The sequence below is a fragment of the Castor canadensis genome, chromosome 10 (assembly GCF_047511655.1).
Source record: "Castor canadensis chromosome 10, mCasCan1.hap1v2, whole genome shotgun sequence".
NCBI lineage: Eukaryota > Metazoa > Chordata > Mammalia > Rodentia > Castoridae > Castor > Castor canadensis.
The window spans coordinates 115,392,945-115,406,669 of record NC_133395.1 but is presented as its reverse complement, the minus strand read 5'-3'; positions in this window follow the sequence as shown (position 1 = coordinate 115,406,669).

The window sequence follows — 13,725 nt, the reverse complement described above, 5'->3', positions numbered from 1 at the left end:
AAAGCTTCGGTGTGTGATAAAGTTAAATATAATCTAAGAGTTGTCTAAAAGATTTTTACGGTCATGTCAAACTAAAATCAAATCCTCTATGTCTATGAAATAACAAGGTTATCTTAATATTCTTCTGCTCTGAGTAACATCTACAAAAAACTATTACAGAAAAAGATTTTATCAAAGAAATTATTTATGTTTTCTGCTGATCTTGTCAAGCTTTAAGTACTACTAAATCAGAGTTCATTTACATATTTGCTTATGTGTCTGAAATGACCACCTTGTAACAGTGTTATACTTTACCTAAATATGGTACAAACATTTAAAAAGTTAAAAATGTCAATTTATATAAAATAATGAGCTAAAGCTCTCTTTTATCCAAGAGTATTACATTTAAATCCTGACAGCCCCTGCCTCCCACAGGTCACCTACCTAGGTGTGGCCTTAAAGGGACAGACTCACTCCCTGAGTCATAAATGCATCAACCCAATCCATTTCCCAACCCCCATACCATAAGACAGCTTACAGCTTTCCTGGCAGTTATAGGATTTTGCAGAATTTAGATCCCTAGGTATGCAGTCCCTGAGCAGTCACCTTTTTTTGCTCCTCCTAATATTCCTATTTGGGTCTTAGATAATGTATGGCCACCCATTTCTCTTAGAAAACTTGCCTCCAACAGACTCTGCTCCTCTGGCTGACTACCTGCCTTCTCAAGGAACTTCTCAGAGAGCATGCAAACCAGATCCTGCCCCACCCTATAACAATTTCTGTTAAACCAGGGCATCTTGTTCTCCAAAAAGGATCTTCTACCCTCTCCATTGGGACTTTGATGGACCAGTCCTCATCTGGTCATTCTCATGACACCCACTGCTGTCAAGCTCAATGGGTTCCCCCAATGGGGCACCTCTCAAGAAACAATTAGAAAAATGGAGAACTCTTGAAATTGTCTAGGGAACAACATTTCACAGTGGTTCTCCTGGCCAATGCCCATCCTAATGCCTATGTTTCTTGCTCTCCTATTCTTAAGGTTCCTCCCTTGTATCATACTACATGTCTGCTATTGCTAATCAAAAATTTAACCAGCTTCTCCTCCAAGGATACCAACCCCTGATAGCACAACCAAATGACACCTATAATGGACCCTACCAGGACACCGGGTTATAAACATCAAGACCCCGTTACAGGATGCCTGCTACAATTCCTTGACTCCCTACACGAGGATAGCTGGCTGATACCCACCATGCGGAGGTTGGAGGATTGGCTCGAGACTTTTTACAACCTATGGCTACAAGGAACCTTCATCAACTTCAGGGAAGAAGAAATTTTCATTTTCGGAGCCTGGGTGTACAGCATCATGAGGCTCAGCACCCCAACATTGTTTGCCAACTAACCCTCCCTTCCCTTACACCGCCCCTAGCCAGCTCGAAGAAGTCAGAGCGAACACAACGCCCCCCTTCCTTAACAAACAAAAAAGGGAGGAATGTTGGCAATAATGGAGCCAATGGGTTTTGGTTCTTATTGCACCCTTAAGCTTCTGTTTCCCAGGGTTACAGTCCTGCCTCAAGTCTAGCTTGAACTCTCCTTCTGCCCCAACTTCCAATCAGCATGAACCATAAGATCCTAACCAATCAGATCATGCCGAGTCTCACTGAGGGTATTTAAGCCCCTGCCCCCCTCTCTCTTTCTCTCTCTCTCTCTCTCTCTCTCTCTCTCTCTTGGCTCTCTCCCTCTCCCACCCGACAATAAAGAATCTCTTGGCCAGATCACTCCTCTCCACGTGGTCACTTTGGGGCCTACAACCTCCATTTGGGAGGCTAAGACAGGAATATGGTGAATTCAGGGCCAGCCTGGGTTACACAATGACCCTGTCTCAAAAAAAAAAAAAAAAAAAAAGCCGCTCTGATGAAAGAAAGACTAAAGTGGAAAGTTATTGCTTGTTCATGGATAGAAAGATAAGATGGTCAAGATGTCAGTTCTTTCAAACTTGACCTATAGATTCAATAAAATCCCAATCAAAATTCTAGTAAGTTCTTTTGTGGATACCATCAGATTGATTCTAGCTGGGCCCTGGTGGCTCATGCCTGTAATCCTAGCTACTCAGGAGGTAGAGATCAGGAGAATCATGGTTCAATGATACGGTCTCAAGACCGTATCTCAAAAAAAAACCCTTCACAAAAAATAAGGCTGGTGGAAAGGCTCAAGGTGAAGGCCCTGAGTTCAAGCCCCAGTATTAAAAAAAATTGATTCTAAAGTTTGTATGGAGAGACCAAAGACCCAGAATAACCAGCACAATAAGAAAGGAGAAAAACAAAGTTAAAGGACTAACTAACCTGATTTACCTAACTTCAAGGCTAACTATAAACCTATAGTAATCAGGGCTGGAGATGTGACTGAAGCACACAGCACATGCCTCAAAAGTGTAAAGCCCTGAGTTCAAACCCCAGTACTGCCAAAAAATGAATAAATAAATAAAAGCAAAAACCTATAGTAAGGGCTGGTGGAGTGGCTCAAGTGATAAGAGTGCTGGCCAAGCAAACACAAGACCATGAGTTCAAGCCTCAGTGCTGCCAAAAAACAAACAAACAAAAAACCTATAGTAATCAAGACAGTGTGGTATTAGAGAAAGAATAGATAAACAGATTAATGGAACGGAATAGAGCACAGAAATAGGCATATACAAATATAATCAACAGCCTTTTGGCAAAGGAACAAAGGCATTAACAACGGAGAAAATATATTTTCAACAAATAGTTCTGAGCTGGATGACAGAGGCTCATGCCTACAATCATAGCTACTCAAGAGGCAGAGATCAGGAAGTTCCAGGTCTGAAGCCAGCTGGGGCAAATAGTTGTCTAGACTCTATCTTGAAAATACACAACACAAAAAAAGGCTGGCAGAGTGGCTCAAGTGGTAAAGCACTTACTTACTTAAGTGTGGGTCCTGAGTTCAAACCACAGTACCATCAAAAGAAAAAAAATCATTCTAGATTTTTTTTATAAGCACTCACAAAAATATGAATCTAGACATAGACCTTATCTTTTCCCCCAAAATGAATTCAAAATGGGCCTGGGGTCATGGCTCAAATGGGAGAGCACTTGTCTAGGAAATGCAAGGTCCTGGGTTCAATCTCCAATACTACAAAAATAACCAAATAAAAATAAAAATTCAAAATGGATCAAAGACCATGTTTTCTTTTAGGAGCTTTATAGTTTTTCATTTTACATGCCAAAGTAGATGACTCTAGGTTTGGTGGTAACTTTTTTGATTCAATACCAAAGATAAGATTCATGAAATGAAGACTTGGTAAGCTTAAAATTAGAATATTCTGATGTTTCAAAGACACTGAAAAGAGAATAAAAGAATGATGCAGTCTGGAAGGAAATATTTGCAAAAGAAATATCATATAAAAGACTTATCCAAAACATACAAAGAGATTTGTTTTTTGACACAGGATCTTAAAGAGATTTGTTTGTTTTTTGAGAAGGGGCTACATAGCCCAGCTCGCCTAGAACTCTTATCCTCTTGCCTCAGCCTCCCCAGTGCTAGAAATATAGGCATGTTCCATGATGCCCAGCTACAAAGAAATCTTAAAACTCAACAACAGGCACACAAACCATCTGATTTTATTTATTTATTCATGTATTTATTTATTTTGACAGCACTAGGATTTGAACTCACGGCCTCATGCTTGCTAGGCAGATGCTTGCACTGCTTTAGCCATTCCACCAGCATTTTATTGTGATGGGTTTTTTGAGATAGGGTCTCACGAAGTATTTGCTTGGGGCTGGCTTCGAACCACAATCCTCCTGACCTCTGCCTCCTGAGTAGCTAGGATTACAGGTGTGAGCCATCTGATTTTGAAATGGGCCAAAGACCTTAACAGAAACCTCACCAAAGAGGATACATTGATGGCAATAAGCACAGGCCAAATTGCTCTACATCATATGTTATCAGGGAAATAATGCAAACCAAGACAACGAGATAATCCCACAGACCTTTAAGAATAGTCACATTGACAATACCAAATGCTGGTGAGGATGTGGAGCAACAGGAGCAGCCATTCATTGTGGTCAAAATACAAAGTGGTGCGTGCAGTCACTTTGGAAGACAGTTTCTCACAAAATGAAATATACTCTTACCATACCACCAAGCAATTGTGCTCTTTGGTATTGTCCCCTAGGTCCTTGCTGAGATGTCACACTCTCCTACGAGTCTCCTATAACAGTGGCTTCTCTCCTTCTGCTGGGTTAGACCCCCTGCAAGGTATACACTGTACTGTACTTCCAGCCAGAGAGCATTTGTTTCCAATCCCCACCGTAGTATAATCTCTGTGACAACGTGGACCTACTAACCCGCTCATCATTTTCTGCCAAAGTCTCTTACCAAACCTGAGAAATATTTGCTGGGAAAATATACATTTGAAGTCATAATGACAGCCTGATAGAAAATTAATTTTATAAAATGGGAAAATGCTACTTCTGAACCTATAATGAGTCAAGAGAGGCTCATGATTTATACTATTTTAATCATACCAAAGTAAAGAGAATACCATGATTGGTGTAAGACTTAGTAGCAACCAAGGAGTGGTTAGCTGGGCAGCTCTGATTCTTACATTTGGGGAGATTCCTTAGTGACAAAGCAATTAGATAGGGTCGTCTCCACCAACTCCCCCGGTAAAGTTGCTAGCATGAAGACTTCTTTACTGTTCAGTCTCAGTAAAGCGCATGGAAGTAAAAGGCAAACACATCTCCCATGTGGAAAGTGAATTGGGCTACCAATTGATTGAATTTGTGGCAGGTCAAATACATGGAAGCATATTGCAGTAGGCAGAACAAAATCCCCCCAAACTATCTATATCCTAATTCCCAGGACCTGTGAATATGCAACTTTAAATGCAATTGAGATTGCTAATTAGTTCACCTTAAAAATAGGACGATTATCCTGAATAATCCGGGTGGGCCTAAAATATAACTTTTAGTGGAAAAGGAAAAAATTTTTTTCCAGCTGATTAAGAAGCTAAGTTTAAAAAAAAATGGTGGCAGGTATCCCTGGGTTTTTTTTTTTATCTTGTTTTTTCTTAGTGGAGTGTGCTGAATGTTTCTATAATTTCATTCAGATGACTGCAGAACCTGTTGCCACTATTGATGCATAACATACAGCCATTATTATTATTGTATTCATTTATTCATATGTGCATACATTGTTTAGGCCACAGCTATTATTTTTAAACTATAGCTATACCTATATAATTCAAGGTTTTGGAAAAGAAATATTTTTGTGGTGGCACAGGATTTTATTGTAACAATAAGGAGGTTGAAGTAGATAATCATAAATTGGAGGCCAGCCTGGGCCAAATAGTGAGTTTGAGGCCAGCTCAGGCTACAGAATGAGACCTTGTCTCAAAAACAAAAACAAACAAAAAACCCCCCAAAAACCTTTATGGGCACAGAGCTACAGGAAGAAACAATACAAATCCACCTTCTGTGTTTGTAAATAAAACTTTATTGGAACACACACACACACACACACACACACACACACAAAACCAAAAAACCCCAAAATAAACAAAAACCCAAACAAAAGCACACATACACCCTCCCTACTTTTCTAATACAAGTTGCAGAATATAGCTACAAGCATATATTTTCCCCAACACTCATTTTCTACAAAGCAAAGTGATACAAACTTTTCCTATGAATATTTTCCTTTTCTCCAGCCCAGTTATTGTGGGTGACTCTAAACCTAATCTTGACACAGCAGATGGCAGTGTAGGCTCAGCTTCCTATAAGGAAATGCCATATGGACACATTCACAGATTAAATTTATTTTAACTGAAACATTGTGATTTTTTAAATGGTTAACATAGAAAACAGAAGATAATAGAAAATCATGACTCCTTGGGGATTTAGATACATATTTTCTAGTTATATTAAGCTTGTTTTTAAAAATGCCTCATAAAATAAGGCACAAACTAATTTTTTAAGCAGAAATAGAGATCATCTCCAGTGATAACAAATAACTCTCATTCTCACAAGATTGCTTAGGAATATCTGAACTAGTACTTTAACAGGTATTTGAATAGCTGCTTAGCTTGGCATCTGTCTCCATTTTGTATCTGTCAGTGGCTGAATTTCTCTCTCCTGCAATCACCTTGGAATCCAGGAGGGACAGGACTGATGAATAACATTTTTACAACTGAAACTACCCCAAGAAAAGGAACAGGAGAGCCTCCCCGGACAGAACACCCATCAGGCAACAGTGATTCACTATAACAAGGCTCTGCCTGATCAATCCTGAGATAATGAGCAACCTGACCACCCGTGAACACCACCTCTGCCCTCCAGAACACACAGGACTATTTAGTATTTATGCATACCTCTCTCTCCCCTGTCTCCATTCTTCATTTATTTAAATCTAAAACACATGGCTGCATGGAGAAGGTGTGCTAAAGTGCATACTTTGCCTCTTACAGTGGCAGCATGCCCATTCTGCTGAGTAAATTTTTCTCTTCCCTTTACCATTACTTTATTTGGCATATTGGGTGAGTGACCAAACCTGACATGTTGGAGTTGGCCTTGTGGCCTAAAACTCAGGTTTTGGTAATTGACTTTTGTCTTTAGTAAGTAAATCCCCTTATATAAAGTTATTTAAGCATTCTTATTTTGTTATCATAGGGAAAGATCACGTTTTTGATAAGACTTACAAATCAGAGATTTTTACATAGATTTTTTTTTTTTACTTAAGGGATGCAAGAGTGAGATCTTTATAAGTACATGTTTTTGTATCCCCTGCCTCTGTTTCCCAAATTAGTTTCAATCTACTGCTTTCCTTGCATTACTGAGAGCTAGAAGATGGAGGAACATGCAGGCACTGGTTAAATAGACCTGGATTTGAATTCCTGTTCTGCTGCTAACCTTTCTGTGTGATGCAGAACGTAATTGGCCTCTCTGAGTCTCTTTCCCTACAAAATGGAGGACAGTAATAGAACATGGCATTTAGGATTTAGGGATTGTTTTGGCAGTGCTGGGGATTACACCCAGAACCTCACCTCTTCCACTGAGCCACATCCCCAGCCCCATGTAGGGTTTTTGAAGGGCTAAAGGTGAAAACATATTCACAGTATTCCACAGATGCCTATTTTTGGGGATTGCCAGGTGCCATCCTCTTGTATATAGTCTCTCTCTCTATGTGTTAAAATACTCCTCTTTTTTTCCCTAGTTCTTGGAGCAATGAGTCTATGCTGCCTCTTGCTAGATCCTGATTCTTTTTTTCCACTCCTCTTTCCCATTCTAAAACTTCACTTCTCTCTCATTTTGCTACCAGTATTCATTTTCACTGGCCTGTAATTTCCAAAGAGATTAATGACAGATCTTGTTTACTTCTTTCCCACTGGGGACAAGGCCATCTCCTCTTCACTCCGCCCACTTTTCCTATGGTTCCCTGGGAAAAGCTTGGGAAAGCTGAGCACTCCTTGCTTCAACAAGAAGAGTCACCAGATGGGCTTTTCCCCAGTGTTAGAAATTTTTGAACATGGGCCACTTTAGAAAGATACTTGAAAGTATTAAACCATACAGTTTTCAGACTGTTGAGGAGACTTGTGACAGTTTAATTTTGTGTTTTATTTTGTACTCTTTGAAGGGAACACATACACTTTGAAAGCTTCATTAATTTTCCTAAGCCATAAAACATATCACAGCAAGAATTATCTAACTTTACTTATGCAAAGGGTCACTGGATACGAACAAGAATTTTAATACTGGTATTCCTGAACACAGAACAACGTCCAACTGACTGTTTCACTACTAATTTATTGAAATAAGCTTCAATTTATTTGGCAATAACTATGTATTAGGCCTCATACTAACTACTTTACAAGAATTGAAGCCAGAGTTTTTAATACCTTAGGCCCAAACTTCTGGTATTCCATGTCAGGTCTGGCCCCTCAACCCTATATAACAAGTAAAGAGACAGTAATTGTGAAGGCAAGGAAAGGAGGTTTATACACAACCTGGAACACCATGGGAAGAGGCAAAGTAAATACTTCAGCCCATCTTCAGCTATCTTCAAGATACAGACATGAGCTTTAGCTTTAAATAGACAAAGAATTAGGACTGGCGACAAAAAGTCTGCATAAACAGTCCCAGTCACAGGTGTGTTCCCATCGCCAGAGGTGGTGGCAGCTCTTCATTTTAGGATTAGGTAAGTGGGGACTGCTTGACCATTATCTCAAGTTCAGGAGAAGTTGTTATGGCTGTCATGACTTGAGGGGAGCAATTTGCTTCCCATGAGATGATTACTCCTGCTCCACAGTGCAACCTTGTCATTATAGGTAAACTGTCCTTATTTGGAGGGGTGGATTGTCCTTCAAGGCTCCATAGTTCCTTAGGTTTAGTTTCAGTCCCTTGTCATAAAGATGTTATTGATCACTCCTGTCATTCCTTGATTTCATGGTAGCTGCAGGAGAGAATGGCTCAGAGCAAAGACAACAGGCACAACATGGAGACAGGGATGCCAAGCTTTTTTCCTGTTTCTAGTTAATTCATGGGCCTGAGTAAGGAGTTAGTGCTTTTCAGTAAAAACAATTTAAATACCTCTTATAGCATGTAGGTCAAATGCTCTGCTTCAAGCAGATGGGTCTGTGATTTGGCCAATCCAGAGGAAAGACATGGAGCCAGAGGAGTTTACATGCTTTATTATCCATTGCAGCCGCTGGCCAGCCTGCCCAGGCTACTCTGTTCAGGGGTTTTTATACAGATATAGACAAAAGTGGCATCTAGCCAAGTTATTACATCTATTGTGCATGCGAATCCAGCCACAGTTACATAACTATCTGTCCTTGCGTGGTTACATAGCACTGTGTCATTAGTGCCTGTGTGGGCAATTAGCCTAGCCATGACTATTTTCCCCACACAGTGTTATCTCAGTTTACCCTTAAAAAATAATTGGAACTCACCTGTAGATCCTAGTATTGTTTCCATCCTATAGAAGATAAAACCGAGGCTTAGAAAAGTAGCTTGATTTAGCTCAGACAGTAAGAGTTGAGTCAAATTAGTCTACCTCTAAAGCCTAAACCCATTGTTATTATTCTATGCAATGTAGTCAGTACAAGAAAATGTTCCTGGCAAAACTGGCCAGTTAGGTGCTGACTCAAACCCTCTCTCTTATCTCTTATCTCTCTCTCTCTCTCTTGCCTTGCTCTTGTAGCCCAGGCTGGTCCTGAACTTTAATCCTCCTGCTTCAGCCTCCCAAGTGCTGGGATTACAGGCCACAGGTTGATCTTTTTAAAATTAGTTTCCAGTTGTCAGGGAGCTTAGTCATACAAGAATTAATTAGGAACCTATTCTGTAAAAGTTACCCTTAATTTCTCCTTTTCCCTTCCTACTGCCAAGAAATCTATCTACAAATCCTATTGGTTTTATCTCCTAAATGTGCTTCAAGTGGATCTAATTTTTTCCATTTTCTCCTTCCCCACCTGGTTCCAAGCTATCGTCTGTGGTCCCCTCATGACCACAGCTGTTCTGTAAATATGCTATACTTTTCTAGGTTTATTAATTGTTTCTTTCATCCCTTGTAAATTATGAGGGCAAAAGACATGTCCAGGACATAGAAGAATGCCTGGTGCATGGTAAAGTGCCCAGTAAATATTTATTGCTCAGATTAGCATTGGGTATATAAAGATAAAGAAAGCACATGTTTACATTCATGGAATATAGTAAGTATTAGTGGAAATAGATACATAAGCAAAAATATATATGTATATGTATAGCATATGAAAATGCTACAAAAGAGGCACACACAAGATTTGATTCATGGTAGTGCAAAGGACAGAGTAGTGATTCTATTGGCAGAATGGAAAGGCTGGAGAATATGCAGATGAGCATAGGGTTAAAAAGATCTGGGTTAAAGAAGGGGTCACCAGGTAGACAAGGAGAAAGAAGTTTCCAGGAAGAAGAACTGTGTGGGAAGACAGGGAGGTCTGCAGGAACCTGGACGCTCTGGGAGACAGGATGGAGAGGGGAACAATAATATTGTGACATGGCAGAGCGATGGTGTACACAGGGGAAGGGCAGGGAGTGAGAGCAGAGGGATCCGAAGGGGCCTCTTCCTATGTCATGCAAAGCAGGTCAGATTGTTCTATAAAAATGAGAGTGCCATAAAAACCTTTGAAGGGGAGCTGGGCGAAGGTGACTCCTACTTACTCAGGAGGCAGAGGTCAGGAGGATCACAGTTCAAAGCCAGCCCAGGCAAATACTTCTCAAGAGTTCAAACCCCAGTACTGAAAAACAAAACAAAACAAAAAAACACCCTTGAAGAAGGAATAACAAGACATTAGTAGTTTAGGGGAAAAAAATGAAACTCTGCTGAAGTGAAGAAAGATGGAATTTTTTTTTCCTCTTTTAAAACAAGGTCTCACTTTGTAGCCTAGTTTGTCCTCAAACTCTTGCTCCTCTTGCCTCAGCCCCCCAATTATAGATGGGTACTACTACGCCGGGCCTGAAGTTTCTTTTATAAGAGCTTCGATCCCATTCACAAGGTGAGGAGCCTTCATGACTTAGTCATCTGTCTTTTTTGTGTGTGTGGTACTGGGGCTTTCAGGGCATACACCTTGAGTCACTCCACCAGCCCTTTCTTTGTGATGGGTTTTTTTCAAGATAGAAGCTTGTGAACTTCCCCCCCTCCGCCCCCCAGCTGGCTTCGAACCTCAATCCTCTTATTCTCTGCCTCCTGAGTAGCTAGGATTATAGGCATGAGTCACCAATGCCCAGCAGATTTAATTATCTCTTAAAGTCCTTCAATACTGGCACATTCCTCTTAAGTCTGAACACCTGAATTTTGAAGAGAACATATTCAAAGTATTGCAGCCTGTCTCGAGATACAGGGTCACACTCTGCTTTCTGGATATGTGATTTCAGTCCCACACATTCATTCTTTAGTAGAGTTGGCTGGATCAGGAGCGGGATGGTTTCAGGAAAATACTATAGTGTGTTGTTTTTCCTTTTCCTCTTTCGTTTTTCTTTTTTGGCAATACTGGGGTTTGAACTCAAGGCCTATTGCTTACTAGGTAGGTGCTCTTACCACTTGAGTCACTCCACCAGCCCTTTTTTATGTTGAGTATTTTTAAGATAGGGGCTCACAAACTATTTGCCTGGGCTTGCTTCAAGCTGCCATCTGCCTAATCTCTGCCATCCAACTAGCTAAGATTACAGGTGTGAGCCACCTCATTTTTCAATGAGCACTTCATGCATATGCTTTATGATAGGTACACTGTTGGAGAAGGAGATATAACAGATAATAAGCAAAACCAAGCCAGATCTAAGCTCTGCCCCCCTGGAGGGTAAAACTGTGGGAAATTGAGGTTGACATTAATTTGACTACTAATGATCATAACAATTGAAAATCAAAGAAACACTCTGATGGAAATACTCTGAGTGCCTGCAGGGTGACATGCAACAAAGGAAGCTGGTGTGACCTATGCATCCGGGGAAATACTTCCCACAAAGGAGAAATGGAATATAAATTCTGCAGTAAAAATTAAGTGAAATTTTATCAAGCTGCAGTTTTGTATAAAATAGTAATAAACTCATGTTGTGTGACTCACAGAAAGAAAAAAAATTCAAGGTAAGTTAAAGAATTTAATTTTAAATGAACTATTCTCTGTGGAGAATAATTACATGGAATTTGCATAAACTGTAAGAGCCAAGATAGATGTTTTCATATCTCTGTGTGTAATCATTAATTAAATATGACACCTTAAAACTTGTCTACTAAATAGAATTAAATGTTTGTCATACACACAGTAATTTTACTTGAGCTTCATAATTCTAGCAATATATTATTAACTATAAAATATAATAGTTATGAAAATACAGACCTAAATTTGTAATTGTTTTTTGGAAGCATTTCTCACGCATAATTACTTATTTCACACAAAAGTTGATACACACAGCACAAAGTTTAAATATCACATTAAGCCCTATTTGTAAATTAATAGGATTTGGGGAAAGTTTTTGAAAAGTCTTTCACCACCATCATTCAGTTTTAGAACATTCTCATCTTTTCAAAAAGTTCCCTCTGTGGTTGGAGCTACAACTATAACATGAAAAAAAGAAGGTAAATGACTACAACAGAAAATGTTTGTGGTTGAATAATCAAGCCAGTCAATCTCAAAAATCCAATCTGAAAACTAAATGGCATCCAATTCACTCTCCTATCCCAGCCTGTCACCACAGAGAGATTTGAGCTAATTAAATTCAACTGGACAGGAGCTAAATGTGGGAGAAATGTCAAATGCTATGACCTACCATGTACTCCTGGCACATAGCAGATGCTCCATCAAAGGATTCCCTAGTATATACGATGTATAAAAGTCTGCTGGGTCATTATAATTTCCTTTTAGCATTTCCTTCCTTCTTGTGTCCGTATGCAAACTACTGCATCTTCAAAAGTTGCAAAGGGTACAACAGTGTTTAAAAACTGCCTTTGCTGAGGAGTACTGACTCCTTATTTGGACCCTTAAACTAACTAAACACAGGAAACAGATAGGAAATAGATAGAAAAGGAAGAAACAAATTGACAGTGGGGAAAATGTAACCAGGGCTACAAAAGGGAAAAGCTTTTGTTGTTGCCAGCTTGCATGCAAGCCAGTTTACTCTACTTATTAATTGAACTGATGTTTTCTCCCCTTTGTCTGCATGCAGGACAGCATGCTCTTCAATTAAGCCTCTTATCTCTCTCTGACCACCAGAGAAGTAAACCTGTCAGCCAAGACATCCAGCTTTGAAGATGTGATGCCAGGGTACTTAGAGAACCAAGGCCAGCACCTACCGTAGAATGTGCATTTTTGTCACATACTTGAACTGAGGCCCTCAACTCCCCTTTAAAAAGTGGACATTTTCTCTCAGAAGTGGGATGGCAGAGCTTTGAGACGTTGACTCTCCCTGTCCTCCTCTTCATTTGATGGATAATAAACCTTATTTCCTTTTGCTCAAAATTCTGCTCTCCTTACTGTGAATTGGTAGTGAGGCCAGGGGACTGGCTTTCCAGTAACAGGGGAGACAAAAATTCCAATTCTATCCTTCTAGAAACCTTGTTCAATCTTTTTTTTAAAACTTAAAAAAATTTTTTTTTGGTGATACTGGGGATTGAACACAGGGACTTGCACTTGCCAGACAGGTGCTCTGCCACTTGAACCACACCAACAGTCCTTCTCAGGTCTTGAATAGTGTCCCTTTTATCAATAAGAACCCTTATTTATCTTTTATCAATAAGAACCTCTTTCTATGGGTATCAATACCATTAGTTTGTAAAGCAGGAAAGCTGAGGTCATTTTTCTGTAAATTTGCATAAGTCCATTTGTATTTAATATTATTATAGCAATAAGTGAAAATAGTCTCATTTCATACTATACCAAGTCCTTATGTTGATTCCAGACTGGATCGTTGTCGCCTGGATTTGTCTCTTGGTACAAATGATGAATAAAAGTGCTGGATAAGCAGTTAGGAGTTAAAGCACATTCACCCCACAGACCAGGAGTTAAGAGTAAAGCACGCACAAAGTTTACTGAAAGGATAGAAAAGCACCCTGGCAGGCGGGACTTAGTGAAATAACTCAACCAAACAATGGCTGAAGTCTAGGGGATGATATATGGCATTAACTGCCTTAGGTCCAACTATTCTTCCTTGAAACTAAATTTGTGATTGGTTGGTACTGAGTCAGCTTCTCACTGAACTCAGC